The sequence below is a fragment of the Odocoileus virginianus genome, chromosome 34 (assembly GCF_023699985.2).
Source record: "Odocoileus virginianus isolate 20LAN1187 ecotype Illinois chromosome 34, Ovbor_1.2, whole genome shotgun sequence".
Lineage (NCBI taxonomy): Eukaryota > Metazoa > Chordata > Mammalia > Artiodactyla > Cervidae > Odocoileus > Odocoileus virginianus.
In genome coordinates, this window is record NC_069707.1 from 19,126,449 (window position 1) to 19,141,338 (window position 14,890).

At 38.7% G+C, this 14,890-nt stretch overlaps 1 protein-coding gene across 3 annotated transcripts in view; it reads right to left on the reverse strand.

Annotated features, from left to right (window-relative positions):
• GRM1 (glutamate metabotropic receptor 1) overlaps window positions 1-14,890 on the reverse strand; it is a 402,017-nt gene that overhangs the window by 34,821 nt on the left and 352,306 nt on the right. The window lies entirely within an intron of this gene.

Below are 14,890 nucleotides of genomic sequence, written 5' to 3' on the forward strand. Positions count from 1 at the left end.
TAGAAGAATCTGCATTCTCTTATTACCACATATTATATTACTCACTTTAAGTTACTTACTTTAGGTCTTAGTGTCTCACCCCTTTAGTTATGTATGATCTGTATGTGGCATCTGAGGGCCTTTGACTTATCAGCCTCTAATAGACACGCTAAGGAAGACTGAAATCTCCCTTCACCCACTTCTTGAAAGGAGAGACAGCCCTGTTTCTAAATGCCTGGCTTATCTTTTCCTTCCAGAATAAAGTCTGTTTTGTATTTCACACAGAGAAAACATTTGTCAAGTCTTGGCAAAAACCCTTTCACACGGTTTTGTGTTTGGTCTGGGCCGTTATTTCCCAAATTGTGAGAATAAAAACATGTATTTCCATAAATTTAGGAAAAGATTCATTGTTCTGAAGCCATGAGAGCAAGGAACCACCAGAACCTGTTTTAAATCTGTTCAGTCATTCGACAAGCGCTGCCGTCAGTGAACACAGCTTTTGCATGTTAACCAGTCAGTCATTCCCGGCTTCTGATAGTCACTCAGTCAGGAACAGACTCATTAATACATAACTGTCGACCACTCACAAGCACACGCTCCTGGCTGAACAGAGTGGCCTCCCTCTTTTGTGAGTCTGGCGTTGGTCTGTATTAAAGTCTTAGCTCTTCCTGGAAGAACTCCTCCTTCCAAAATAAGTCACATTTTAACTCTAAATCTTTCTGTTTCCTTGATAAAGTTGAGAAAGATGATTTGATAGAATAATAATGATCTTTATGGGGGACACAAGCAATAAATTAAAATATTTAAGAACAGCTTGGAGAAGGAAACAGCAACCCATTTCAGTATTCTTGCCTGGGAAATCCCATGGACAGAGGAGCCTGGTGGGCTACCGTCCATGGGGCCGCAAAAGAGTCAGACACGACTTAGTGACTAAACAACAACAGTAGATGAATTAGGAGATAAAATACTTAATAGTCAATACAGTAAGCCCCCTACATATGAACAAGGTCTGTTCTGAGAGCGTGTTTGTAAGTTCAATGTGTTCATAAATTTAATAAAGTTAGCCCAGGTACCCAACTATCATAATCGGCTATATGCCACTGCTTTTACACTTGCTTCTGGACATCCTGGACTTGAAATAAAGATACTACACTACTGTAGTCTATACATTACTGTACAGTACAGTACACAAAAGCACAGACACTTACACAGGATGCACTCTGCGACAGTGTACGCCAGACACCTGAACTAAGTTACACCATTGGACGTGTGAACACACGTGCGCATATTTGAAGGTTCAAAACTTGAAGGACGGTATGTAGGGGACTTACTGTATTCAGCTCTTTTAATTGGCATTCTGAGCCTGTTAAATAAAATTCAAATTCCAATGGAGACTTTGTCAAGGCCTTTGCAACATTCGGAAAGCTACCCTCTGCATTTCTCTTTTTCTACACAACCTGGTTTTATAAATGAGATATTCTGTCTTTGGAGTTTTTATTAGCAAAGAATACTGCATTTAACATTTTTAAAACTCAAGTCAGATCCACTGAAGTCGAATTAAAACCCTGGTCTAGAGCCAAATTGAGAGATATAATTAATGATTTTCCTAAACTTCAGGGGTACAGGCAAAATATTTTGTGCAGAATTCAGGATTTTTATTAGACACTTATTGTCCTGCACTGCAGATATGTACCAATTAACTCAATTAATTGTTAGCCTCATGTGGGAAAATATTTTAAAAGGAACAGATTAGAAAAGGGAAGATTTAAATAACTCAGTGGTGTAAAATTTTAAAATAGAAAATATATTACATAAGGCAATTTCAGAAGTTTTTCTTTCATTAAAGATTCAAAATAAAGATGAAAGATAGATTTTAGGAAACCTTCAAACAATTATGGGGTAGATTCAAAGCTGACATAACAAGAACTATATCCTCTGTGCAAATGGGCTCAGATATGAATTAGGAGAATCAAACAGAAAGCAAAATGTTAAAATTAAAAATTACCAAGTTAGAAAATATCTAACATTTGACCAGGCATTTTCAGGTATACTTTAAAAGTAAATAAACTAGAAATCAATATAATAATGGATCCTTATTTAAAACATTTAAAAGGGCCTCTATTCTTTGTGATTTAGGAAGCTATAGATAAGAAAATGGCTTCCCAGGTGGCACTAGTGGTAAAGAACCAGCTTGCCAGTGCAGGAGATGTAAGCGATGTGGGTTCGATCCCTGGGTTGGGAAGATCCCCTGGAGGAAGGTGTGGCAACCCACTCCAGTATTTTTGCCTGGAGAGTCTCATGAACAGAGGAGCCTGGTAGGCTACAGTCCACAGGGTTGCGAAGAGTCGGACATGACTGAGGTGACTTAGCATGTAACATACAGCAAGAAAATACAAATATTACAAAGAAAGGTGTCATTTAAAGAATCATCACCCCATCCTAGAGCCTGTTATACAGAGTGAAGTAAGTCAGAAAGAGAAAAACAAATATCATATATTAATGCATGTATGTGCTTCCCTGGTGGCTTAGTGGTAAAGAATCCACCTGCCAAGCAGGAGACCTACATTTTCTGGAGAAGGCAATGGCAACCCACTTCAGTATTCTTCTCTGGGAAATCCCATAGACAGAAGAGCCTTGTGGGCTACAATCCATGGGGTCTCAAAAAAGTTGGATATGACTTAGTGACTAAACAGCAACAACAATGTATATATAGGGAATCTAGAAAAATGGTACTGATGAACATATTTGCAGGGCAGGAATAGAGATGCAGACATAGAGAACAGACGTGTGGTCACAGCAGGGGAAGGAGAGGATGGGACAAACTGAGGGAGTAGCATTGAAACGTATACATTACCGTGCGTAAAACAGATAGCTAGTGGGAAGCTGCTTATATAACAAAGGGAGCCTAGGCCAGTACTCTGTGATACCTAGAGGGGTGGGAGGGAGGCTCCAGAGGGAGAGGACAGATGTATACATACGGATGACTCACAATGTTATGATGAAGAAGCCAATACAACATTGTAAAGCAATTAACCTCCAATTAAAAAAAAAATCATGACCTCATATTAGTAAAACTCAGGACAACTGCCTAAAATCTGTCTAATGACTTAACTACGGGGAAGACACCAACACCCACAAACTCCCTGTCTGTCCTCTGAACTCCCAGGGGAAATAATATTTCTTTGTTATTGATATAGATGCTTTTAATGTCTACCAATAATTTCACTATTAATAGAACATCAAATACCTTGGTTTATTAAATAGTAAAAATCTTATGTACCAACACATAACTGGGGCTTTGACACTATTATTATTAGAATACATTATTCTTGGTGACACAAAACCCACAATTCTAACATGTAGGGTTTACTGTCAGGCAAGACGTGCTACAGTTCTTGCGCATGGTCAAGTTATAGCTGATTTAATCATGAAAACACCTGTACTATGTATAATTTAAGACATTATCCAAGTAATGCCTATCTCCTAGAATTCCTGTGGACAAAAGACTCCACAGAAATAGGAAGATGAATTGAAATAGAGCACATAAGCATGCAGATTATCATAGGTATCTAGATCACCACAAATCTTTAATTTTTGTATAAATATGAAAATGCTACACCATTATCTAGATGTACTAATAGTATGAAAGAAAGAAAGTGAAAAGTTAGTCTCTCAGTCAAGTCCTACTCGTTGCAGACCCCATGGACTATAGCCACCAGGCTCCTCTGTCCATGGAATTCTCCAGGCAAGAATACTGGAGGGGGCTGCCATTCCCTTCTCCAAGGGTTTGTCCCAACCCAGGGATCGAACCCAGATTTCCTGCACTGCCGGCAGATTCTTTACCTTCTGAGCCACTGAATAAATGAAATTAACAGTATGGCAATATCAAACAATTATTGTTCATTGTGGTAGGTAGCTTCTAAGATGATTCAGATTGATCCCCACATCCTGGGATTCATGTCTCTGTGGAATGCCCTCCCCTTGAGTGTGAACTAGGCCTATGACTTGCTTCTTTTCTATAGAATTTTCTTTTCTATAGCAAAGTTGATAGGCTGTCTCTCCCATGATTAAGCTATACAAGATAACAGTCTTCATCTTGTAGCAGACTCTCTTGCTGGCTCTGATTAAACAGCTCCTATTTTGCTAATGTCCACATGGCAAGTGACTGGGAGAAGTCCTCATCCCCAATCACCAGCAAAAAAACCCAAAAAACAAAACTTAAGCCCTAAATTCAAGTCTTTGATGATTGTATTCTTCCAATAACTAGCTAAGTGAATTTGGAAGCGCACCCTTCCACAATCAAGTCTTCAGACTAGACATCATCCATAGCTGATACTTTAATTTTTAGCTTTGTGAGAGATTATAAAGCAGAGAACTCAGCTAAACTGTGCCCATATTTCTGACCCATGGAAACTGTGAGATAATAAATGTGTATCATTGTAAGCTACTAAGTTTGGAGGAAATTTGTTTGGGGATAATTTGTTACGCAGCAATAGATAACGAATTTACCCTTTAAAGCCAACCTCTTAATTTCATAGCCAACACTTAGTCTCTCTGCCTAAGGATAATTGCAGGCATAAACTAAGTTAGTCAAAATACCTTTAGGTTTTGTATAAGGTCTTTAAGTCCTTGTACCAAGAGATCAAATTGCCAATATCCACTGGATCATCAAAAAAGCAAGAGAGTTCCAGAAAAAAACATCTATTTCTGCTTTATTGACTATGCCAAAGCCTTTGACTTCATGGATCACAATAAACTGTGGAAAATTCTGACAGACATGGGAATAACAGACCACCGGACCTTCCTCTTGAGAAACCTGTATTCAGGTCAGGAAGCAACAGTTAGAACTGGACATGGAACAACAGACTGGTTCCAAATAGGAAAAGGAGTACGTCAAGGCTGCATATTGTCACCTTGCTTATTTAACTTATATGCAGAGTACATCATGAGAAACGCTGGGCTGGAGGAAGCACAAGCTGCAATCAAGATTGCCAGGAGAAATATCAGTAACCTCAGATATGCAGATGACACCACCCTTACGGCAGAAAGTGAAGAAGAACTAAAGAGCCTCTTGATGAAAGTGAAAGAGGAGAGTAGAAAACTTGGCTTAAAGCTCAATATTCAGAAAACTAAGATCATGACATCCAGTCCCATCACTTCGTGGCAAATAGATGGGGAAATAGTGGAAACAATGGCTGACTTTATTTTGGGGGGCTCCAAAATCACTGCAGATAGTGATTGCAGCCATGAAATTAAAAGACCCTTGCTCCTTGGAAGGAACGTTATGACCAACCTAGACAGCATATTAAAAAGCAGAGACATTACTTTGCCAACAAAGGTCCGTCTAGTCAAGGCTGTGGTTTTTCCAGTGGTCATGTGTGGATGTGAGAGTTGGACTGTGAAGAAAGATGAGCGCTGAAGAATTGGTGCTTTTGAACTGTGGTGTTGGAGAAGACTGGAGAGTCCATTGGACTGCAAGGAGATCCAACCAGTCCATCCTGAAGGAGATCAGTCCTGGGTGTTCATTGGAAGGACTGATGCTGAATCTGAAACTCCAATACATTGGCCACCTGATGTGAAGAGCTGACTCATTTAAAAAGACCCTGATGCTGGGGAATATTGAGGGCAGGAGGAGAAGGGGATGACAGAGGATGAGATGGCTGGATGGCATCACCGACTCAATGGACATGGGTTTGGGTAGATTCCGAGAGTTGGTGATGGACGCATGCTGCGGTTCATGGGGTTGCAAACAGTCAGACACGACTGAGTGACTGAACTGACTGAATTACCACGTGTAATAAATCCCTATTATTAACTGAAATTGTCCAATATTTTCTGCTAATTAGCTAGCTATGAACGGTTGCTAATTCTCCCCATATTACTATTCACTGATGTAATAAGTGAGCATAATTAAGCTCTATAACCAAAGAAGAGAATCTCAGGATTGTGTTTATGTTATTCAAGGAGTGTCCTTGTCGAATAGAATTTTGAATACCCATTACTAAATATTAACATTGGTTCACCATGGTTCTTATACTAAAACTAAAAAGAAAACCACTAAGTTTAATACATAAGTAGTCCACACAGTATTATAAAATGCAATACTCTACCACAAAATAAATATTTTTAATAACTGAATTTTGGCTTCCCTGTGTCCTATCAAATTTTAAAAGAAAAGAGGCAGATACATAAGCTAATAACTTGTATGATTTCAGAATAATCCATTTATTTAACACTATAAAGACAGATTTTAGTCTTTAAATACTATAAAAGCACACTTTAAAAAGTTTTCAGTTATTTTTTAAAATAAACAATAATATTTTGATGTGTTGATGTTACATAAAATAACTGTTGCCATAGAATTTCAGACCTATAGATTTTAAAAGGTACTGTAAAGGCTAATACTAGTACTGTAAAATATAATGTAAATATTTTAGAGATGATTATACTATACAGACTACTTTGAGTCCTTACACAAGTCTCATAAAACAATAATGAATAGTTTATTAATAACAACAAAACAGGGCAAACAAGTGCATTACCTCACATATGTGGACAGGATGGATATTTTGTGTAATAGAGAAGTTCAAGAATTCAGTTATAGGAACACAAAGTCTAGCCAGCAAAGAAATTCTTAAAAGAAATGCCAGATCTACAAGGATATTATCTGGCAAAGCCAGAATGGCTGTCTAGCAGCACCATATGAAATATCCAATAGACACAAGATAAAATTCTGATGGAAAAAAATTAAAGAATTCATTTCAGTAGAAACAAATTGGCCACAAAATTAAACACTAATGGGAAAACATTTCCAGGATAGCAGATGCGGCCAGTTCATGCTTCATTTGTAATTAAATTAATCTGGGAAAACTGTAAAGGTGGGAACACTGACTGACACAATTGTAAAAGAATCCTGTGAGTAACTCCAAATGCATTGCCTACAGTTATCTATCTCCTTCCGTGGTTTATAAATATGTATTAGTTTAAACAGTGTGAATATTTTCTGAAACATTCCGCTGTTGACAAACCACAACACTTATAATGACTAAAATATGATCAGACTTGTAGTCTTAGCAAGCATGTTCCAACTTGCCAATCTAGGGATTTGGAAATATTTCATTGGAACACTTACTCATGAATTTAAGTTATATAATAACTAAGGTAATAACTAATAAGTACATTACCTCACATATGTGGACATGTGGATATTTTGTGTAACTCTCTCAAGATATCAAAACTCGCACTTCTCAAATTTAAGATGGGCTCATTCCAACAAGGGCATGCTTTATCAGTGGATTGAGCTACAAAAATCTGCACAGTGAACACTGATTTTGAGACAGCACAAGATAGAAACTCTCACTGAAGTCTTTCATGGCCCTCAAGTTGTATAGCCAAGTCGACCTGTCTAATAAAATATGCATCAGTAAATGAACTAACTTTGGGTGTCGCTAGTGGAGTTTCAAACTTTAAATTGCATGTCATAAATCCTAGCCCCCTTAATGTAACCAGCTTAAAGTTTAAAACTCCACTGGCCTGCAGAAGGAGATGGCAACCCACTCCAGTATTCTTGCCTGGAGAATTCCATGAACAGAGAAGCCTGGCAGGCTACAGTCCACAGGGTCGCAAAGAGTTGGATACAACTGAGCAACTAACACATACACATTAATGTAACCAGAAACTAAAGACTGATACTCAGCCCTCTCCATAGGTAATCAATCTTCCAAGTCTAGCTGTAAATTAAGGCTACCTTAACCCAGGGTACTAGGGCTTCCCTGGTGGCTCAGGCGGTAAAGCGTCTGCCTACCGGGAAGATCCTCTGGAGAAGGAAACGGCAACCCACTTCAGTACTCTTGCCTGGAAAATCCCATGGATGGAGGAGCCCAGTAGGCTACAGTTCATGGATTCACAAAGAGTCGGACATGACTGAGCAACTAGACTTCACTTCTTCAACCCAGTGTACTATACACAAATGAAGAAAACCATTCTTCTATGGTAGAAGTCTAAGTATTCTTGTGTTGCAACAGGAGCAGTTTGTCATAACAATACCCCAAAGCTTATACCTACCTCACCACTCAGTCAGTTCAGTTCAGTTGCTCAGTCGTGTCCGACTCTTTGTGACCCCATGAACCACAGCACGCCAGGCCTCCCTGTCTATCACCAACTCTCAGAGTCCACCCAAACCATCCATTGAGTCGGTGATGCCATCGAACCATCTCATCCCCTGTCGTCCCTTTCTCCTCCTGCCCTCAATCTTTCCCAGCATCAGGGTCTTTTCAAATGAGTCAGCTCTCTGCATCAGGTGGCCAAAGGATTGGAGTTTCAGCTTCAACGTCAGTCCTACCAATGAACACTCAGGACTGATTTCCTTTAGGATGGACTGGTTGGATCTCCTTGCAGTCCAAGGGACTCTCAAGAGTCTTCTCCAACACCACAGTTCAAAAGCATCAATTCTTCAGTGCTAAGCACCATTAAGATTACTTTATCTCCTGTGAAGATCCTAGATTCTTTTTCCTATGTGAAAAGCAGGATTTTTCAATGCCAATCCAGGACCACCCAAAACAGAATCATATGGGGATTGGGACTGACAATTTACATTTTGAATAAACTTCTTAAAAGTTGTTTTTCTTTTTTCCTTTCCTTTCTTTCTTTTCTTTTTCTTTTCCTATTTTTTAAGACATCCTAAATTTGAGAAGGGCTAGCTTTGATATTTTGAGGGAATTAGACAAAATATCCATTGTCCATATATATTATGTGATGCAATGTACTTTATTTATCCTGTTTTTTTAAAGAGAAGGATTTCACAACCTCCAATGTTTGGTAATTCTAAAACTAGAAGGGGTGGTAGTTAAATTCAATCAGTGGTTTAGAATGAGTGTCCTGAACCTACCTGAAACCTACAAGAATTTAATAGGAGTTGTGCATACTATATCTAAAGCACAGAGAACTTAAGGACCTGGCAGTGTTCATGGTTAGAGTTACCCCAGACACGTCAGTTTCCTTCTAGCAGACTACAAATTACTGAGCAAAATCTAAGAGAAGTGGTAATAACTGTAATCTGAGGACAAGGGTTAACTTCTAATTTTTGAACTAAATATTGGCTCACTTATAACATCCAAATGCATTAGAGGAGGTTAAAATTTAATATCTGAATCCTTTCCAACTAAGTAAAGACAAATTTAATATGAAACAAGAAACAAAGATAGGCCACAATTATTCCACCTAAAGTGTGTTGGGACATTTAATAACATTTACAATACTGATTCACAATTGCATAAGGCTTCATTGAAATGCTTTCTCTAGCATTATTACATTAATATAAATTACCTAAAAGGGGAAATTCTATTTACTATTCAATCTTTAAGCTCAGATGTCCCTTCTTCTTTCTCTTGTCAAGGAAAAGATGATTGCTTTTTTCTCTGTACTCATGTGAAATTTTGTACATAGTCTTGTTCCAGGACTTATAATTGTCTGCTTACATGTCTAGTTTTATATGAAGCTTGTCTTCTAGGATACAAACCTTGTATCATTCACCCATATGTCCCAACATCTCAAAAAAAATACCTGGCACAAAGAAGGTGGTTGTGTATAATACAAAAGTAAATAAATAAGTAGATAATATGAGAGGTGGCTGCAACTGTTAGGTAGGGAAAAATAGTTAAAAGTTAATTTTTATAGCAGTATTTTTTATTTTCATTGCAAGATTTAGGGTAGTCTGACTTTATGAGGAATTATTTTATACTATTTGACTTTTTAAAAGGATAGGCAGCATTGGGTTTCTTACAATTGGTCCACGAATTGTTAAACTATTATCAAGTTGTATATCATGGCAGATGAAATCTCTGTTTATGCACCATGAGAAGTAAAGTGTGAAATTTAAATGCTGAATTAGAATGTGCATTTTCCCAAGAAGAAAACATGAGAAGCTTATTAACAACTTCAGAAGACACTTCCTCTAAGAAATATCCATTATTTTTCTTCATAGCCAAAAAGCAACATATCCTAATGAGAATAAAAACTCTCTCGTTAACATATTTTTATTTGTTAATTTTAATCTTTGGATCATATATGCAAAGTATCTCATAAAATGATTTTAAGCATATTTTTAACAAACTTCACCTACAGTAAAAAGCACTATTTTCCAAAGAAGAATGATTTCTCATTGTAACTAAAGTTCAGTCCAAAGAATCTACCCATGAAAATAAAACAGTTACTTAAAGGCAATGAATATACTCCTCTTAGTATTTTACTGATTTTTGTTTTTCTCTGCCTGTGAGTCTTCTCTTTTCACAACTACTGTTACCATGGCAACCGTCAAAAACACACCGCTCTGAACTGCGCCCTTGCTCTGAGCCAGACATGGCACCCAGTAAGTAGCAAATTAGACCTCATTTTCCGTTCATGTGAAAGAATGGAAGGGATGCAGAAACAATAGGTGCCCTTAAGACTAAGTATAAATGAGGATGAGAGATGCATATTCTGAAAGATCTTAAACATAAGAGTTGTGACATAATTTGGATATATGATCCAAATTTAGCCACTTGCCTGTTGTTACCATTTAAGGCAGAATGGGCTGTTGCTTGGCTCAACTTTTTTGAATGTTAGTGATTTTTACACATATGATGGATGCTAGTAGATTTAATTCTCTAGAAAGATAATTGCATTAAAACTGATCTGTTTATAATTAAGGAGGGTTTTTTTAATTGTTGTTAATCTAGGATGGTCATCGCTTGACAGTGGACAGACAATATATCCACAATGGAAGATCTCTAGGGGATAAAACATATGACTTTGAGTTCCGTTATTATATTAGATCTTAAAAAAGTTTTTTTTCTATTTTAATATTGGATAGAAGTTCTTTTCATGTATGAGAGAAGCCTCAATTAAAGGGAAGCTGAGATAGTAGGAAAAGTCAGGGAAGCTCTGAAATGTAGACAAGAGGAAAACTTGTACCTCAAAGCCAGGACTTCTGACATTTAAGATTAATTCTAGAAAGGGGCTAGTTTTGTCTTTGATTCTCTTTCTTGTCAGCTGCGGTCTCAGTCAAAAAGCAGAGAGGACTGACTCTGAAGTCAAACCTAGTTTTCAAGCACAAGGGTGATCTAAGGAGCCCGCTTTCTCAAGATAAACAGGACAGGAAGCACATACTGAGTAAGAAGATCAGTTCGTGAAGATGTGAACCTGTGGGGGAGGAGGATTGTGCCCAGAACAACGTTGGAAAAGCTTCTTCAAGTCAGTCCAATGCATGCAACCATGAGATAAATGCAGAGTGAAAGAAACAGCTTTAGACCCAGAGACAAAACACCCTAGATTCTCGAGGTGGATTCTCCTATTAACCATCTGTATTGACCTAGATGAACTTAGGTGAGTTCCTTCTCTCTAATTCTCTCAATAGAGCAAGCATTTATCAGGCAGTAATTATGTATGTTCAAGGCACCAGGCTGTGAGCCAGAGTTTTCCAAGGGTTGGGACAGGAACTAGAATCTGATGGGTCCCATCTCAGAACTAGTGAATGGGGATCTCTGCAGATGAGTAATTCCTGGGTGATTTTTAGGCATATTTGAAGTTGAAAACCAGCTTTCAGCAAGAGAATTAAAAAACACGTGTGACAGAGTTTGTACTTTCAAAAACATTCTAAGTTCTTTTAATTTTAAAATGGCCTTTGTACCAGGTGATTGCTAAAAGCTTTGATATTCAGTTTATTTTCTAACTGTATTAACATTTTACATGGTCTCTTACTTTAAAAAGTATAATTTTAATTATTGACCTTTTTCTACTCAGGCAGCCATTTTTTATGTCCTCTGAATAAGCCACACAATTTCTTAGTTTCAAAGTCTTATTTGGGGAGAAGTGAAAAAGTAAACAGCACTGTGAATGTTACCCTAATGATTTTCAACAGCACCCAGGGCAGCGTGGGATCAGCAGTCAATGAACAAGGACCTGCTTCTAACTAGTTATGACCATGGGCACACAAGTATACCTTTCCAGGCCTTAGCTTCCATGTTCTAAAATGAAGGATTGTATTATTCAGATGATACAGTCTCTATGAACTCAAAGTTTCTATGGTTCTATCACTCTTAAAATTTGTGAACAACATCTGTGACACATGCGACATCTGTAAGCTCATATTAGAGATTTTGGAAATCAAAACTCATATATACATGCTAAGTCGCTTCAGTTGTGTTCAACTCTGTGGGACACTATGGACTGTAGCCCGCCAGGCTCCTTTGTCGGTGTGATTCTCCAGGCAAGAATACTAGAGTGGGTTGCCATTTCCTCCTCCAGGGGATCTTTCCATCCCAGGGATTGAACCTGTGTCTCATCTGTCTCCTGTATTGGTAGGCAGGTTCTTTATCACTAGCACCATCTGGGAAGCCCCAAAACTCACATACCTGAACATTACTCTTGGGAAGCTTATAAACTTGAGTAATCCATCCACAGGAATCCCACTGATTTTATGAGTAAATCATCTCCTGCATTCATTTATTCCTCTTTACTTTCAGGAGGGGTGGCCATGAGAAGATACCCCTCGTCCAAGGTAAGGAGTGGCGGCTGCACTTTGCTGGAGCAGCCGTGAAGAGATATCCCACGTCTGAGGTAAAAGAAACCCAAGTAAGATGGTAGGTGTTGCGAGAGGGCATCAGAGGGCAGACACACTGAAACTACAATCACAGAAAACTAGCCAATCTGATCACAGGACCACAGTCGTGTCTAACTCAATGAAACTAAGCCATGCCATGTGGGGCCACCCAAGACGGACGGGTCATGGTGGAGAGGTCTGACAGAATGTGGTCCACTGGAGAAGGCAATGGCAAACCACTTCAGTATTCTTGCCTTGAGAACCCCATGAACAGTATGAGAAGGCAAAATGATAGGATACTGCAAAGAGGAACTCCCCAGGTCAGTAGGTGCACAATATGCTACTGGAGATCAGTGGAGAAATAACTCCAGAAAGAATGAAGGGATGGAGCCAAAGCAAAAACAATACCCAGTTGTGGATGGGACTGGAGATAGAAGCAAGGTCCGATGCTGTAAAGAGCAATATTGCATAGGAACCTGGAATGTTAGATCCATGAATCAAGGCAAATTGGAAGTGGTCAAACAGGAGACGGCAAGAGTGAATGTCAACATTCTAGGAATCAGCAAACTAAAATGGACTGGAATGGGTGAATTTAACTCAGATGACCATTATATCTACTACTCTGGGCAGGAATCCCTTAGAAGAAATGGAGTAGCCATCATAGTCAACAAAAGAGTCCAAAATGCAGTACTTGGATGCAATCTCAAAAACGACAGAATGATCTCTGTTCGTTTCCAGGGCAAACCATTCAATATCACGGTAATCCAAGCCTATGCCCCAACCAGTAATGCTGAAGAAGCTGAAGTTGAACGGTTCTATGAAGACCTACAAGACCTTTTAGAACTAACACCCAAAAAAGATGTCCTTTTCATTATAGGGGACTGGAATGCAAAAGTAGGAAGTCAAGAAACACCTGGAGTAACAGGCAAATTTGGCCTTGGAGTACAGAATGAAGCAGGGCAAAGGCTAATAGAGTTTTTCCAAGAGAATGCACTGGTCATAGCAAACAGCCTTCCAACAACACAAGAGAAGACATCACCAGATGGTCAACACCGAAATCAGATTGATTATATTCTTTGCAGCCAAAGATGGAGAAGCTCTATACAGTCAGCGAAAACAAGACCTGGAGCTGACTGTAGCTCAGATCATGAACTCCTCATTGCTAATTCAGGCATAAGCCAAAGAAAGTAGGGAAAATCACTGGACCATTCAGGTATGGCATAAATCAAATCCCTTATGACTATACAGTGGAAGTGAGAAATAGATTTAAGGGACTAGATCTGATAAAAAGAGAGCGGGATGAACTATGGACAGAGGCTCATGACATTGTACAGGAGACAGGGATCAAGACCATCCCCATGGAAAAGAAATGCAAAAAGGCAAAATGGTTGTCTGAGGAGGCCTTACAAATAGCTGTGAAATGAAGAGAAGCGAAAAACAAAGGAAAAAAGGAAAGATATTCCCATTTGAATGCAGAGTTCCAAAGAATAGCAAGGAGAGATAAGAAAGCCTTCCTCAGTGATCAATTCAAAGAAATAGAGGAAAACAACAGAATGGGAAAGACTAGAGATCTCTTCAAGAAAATTAGAAATACCAAGGGACCATTTCATGCAAAAATGGGCTCAATAAAGGACAGAAATGGTATGAACCTAACAGAAGTAGAAGATATTAAGAAGAGGTGGCAAGAATACACAGAAGAACTGTAAAAAAATCATTTTCACGACCCAGTTAATCACAGTGGTGTAAACAGTCACCTACAGCCAGACATCCTGGAATGTGAAGTCAAGTGGGCCTTAGAAAGCATCACTACAAACAAAGCTGGTGGATGTGATGGAATTCCATTTGAGCTATTTCAAATCCTGAAAGATGATGCTGCGAAAGTGCTGCACTCAATATGCCAGCAAATGGAAAACTCAGCAGTGGCCATAGGACTGGAAAAGGTCAGTTTTCATTCCAATTCCTAAGAAAGGCAATCCCAAAGAATGCTCAGACTACTGCACAATTGCACTCATCTCATACGCTAGTAAGGTAATGCTGAAAATTCTCCAAGCCAGGCTTCAGCAATACTTGAACAGAGAACTTCCAGATGTTCAAGCTGGTTTTAGAAAAGGCAGAGAAACCAGAGATCAAATTGCCAATATCTGCTGGATCATTGAAAAAGCAAGAGAGTTCCAGAAAAACATCTAATTCCGCTTTATTGACTAGACCAAAGCCTTCAATTGTGTGGATCACAATAAACTGTGGAAAATTCTGACAGAGATGGGAATACCAGACCACCTGACCTGCCTCCTGAGAAACCTGTATGCAGGTCAGGAAGCAACAGTTAGAACTGGA